A 1656-nucleotide genomic window follows, 5' to 3' on the forward strand; every position below is an offset into this window, starting at 1 on the left:
TACATGGGTCTGACTGGTACAGTATACACACATGGGTCTGACTGGTACAGTATATACACATGGGTCTGACTGGTACAGTATACACACATGGGTCTGACTGGTACAGTATATACACATGGGTCTGACTGGTACAGTATATAAACACATGGGTCTGACTGGTACAGTATATACACATAGGTCTGACTGGTACAGTATACACACATGGGTCTGACTGGTACAGTATACATACATGGGTCTAACTGGTACAGTATACACACATGGGTCTGACTGGTACAGTATACACACATGGGTCTGACTGGTACAGTATACACACATGGGTCTGACTGGTACAGTATACACACATGGGTCAGACTGGTACAGTATACACACATGGGTCTGACTGGTACAGTATACACACATGGGTCTGACTGGTACAGTATACACACATGGGTCAGACTGGTACAGTATACACACATGGGTCTGACTGGTACAGTATACATACATGGGTCTAACTGGTACAGTATACACACATGGGTCTGACTGGTACAGTATACACACATGGGTCTGACTGGTACAGTATACACACATGGGTCTGACTGGTACAGTATACACACATGGGTCTGACTGGTACAGTATACACACATGGGTCTGACTGGTACAGTATACACACATGGGTCTGACTGGTACAGTTTCCACACATGGGTCTGACTGGTACAGTTTCCACACATGGGTCTGACTGGTACAGTATATACACATGGGTCTGACTGGTACAGTTTCCACACATGGGTCTGACTGGTACAGTATATACACATGGGTCTGACTGGTACAGTTTCCACACATGGGTCTGACTGGTACAGTATACACACATGGGTCTGACTGGTACAGTTTCCACACATGGGTCTGACTGGTACAGTATACACACATGGGTCTGACTGGTACAGTTTCCACACATGGGTCTGACTGGTACGGTATATACACATGGGTCTGACTGGTACAGTTTCCACACATGGGTCTGACTGGTACAGTATATACACATGGGTCTGACTGGTACAGTATATACACATGGGTCTGACTGGTACAGTTTCCACACATGGGTCTGACTGGTACAGTATACACACATGGGTCTGACTGGTACAGTATACACACATGGGTCTGACTGGTACAGTTTCCACACATGGGTCTGACTGGTACAGTATATACACATGGGTCTGACTGGTACAGTTTCCACACATGGGTCTGACTGGTACAGTTTCCACACATGGGTCTGACTGGTACAGTTTCCACACATGGGTCTGACTGGTACAGTTTCCACACATGGGTCTGACTGCACAGTTTCCACACATGGGTCTGACTCGTACGTACATCCACTTCTGCTGTTTAGGATATACCTATGACGCTTCATATCAGGACTGGCATCCATTCCATTTAATTTCCAGTCAATTCAGAAAGTTAACCCAATTCTAAATTTTCCTAGTTGAAAAACATTGAAGAGAATTGGAATGGTTATTTCAGTTTGCTTCCTGTAATTGAAATGGAATGGAATTTACCCCAAAAGTGCTTCATACTGCTGTGTCCATGGTGACCGTGATCCCCTGTCCATGAGAGAGCAGAAAGCGGTCAGTGCAGAGCAGACTGGCCCAGATCCTCCCATATACTACGTTGCTTACCCTTAATGTT

The sequence above is a fragment of the Oncorhynchus mykiss genome, chromosome 3 (genome assembly GCF_057628025.1).
Source record: "Oncorhynchus mykiss isolate SJ-2025 chromosome 3, ASM5762802v1, whole genome shotgun sequence".
In the NCBI taxonomy this organism is placed as follows: domain Eukaryota; kingdom Metazoa; phylum Chordata; class Actinopteri; order Salmoniformes; family Salmonidae; genus Oncorhynchus; species Oncorhynchus mykiss.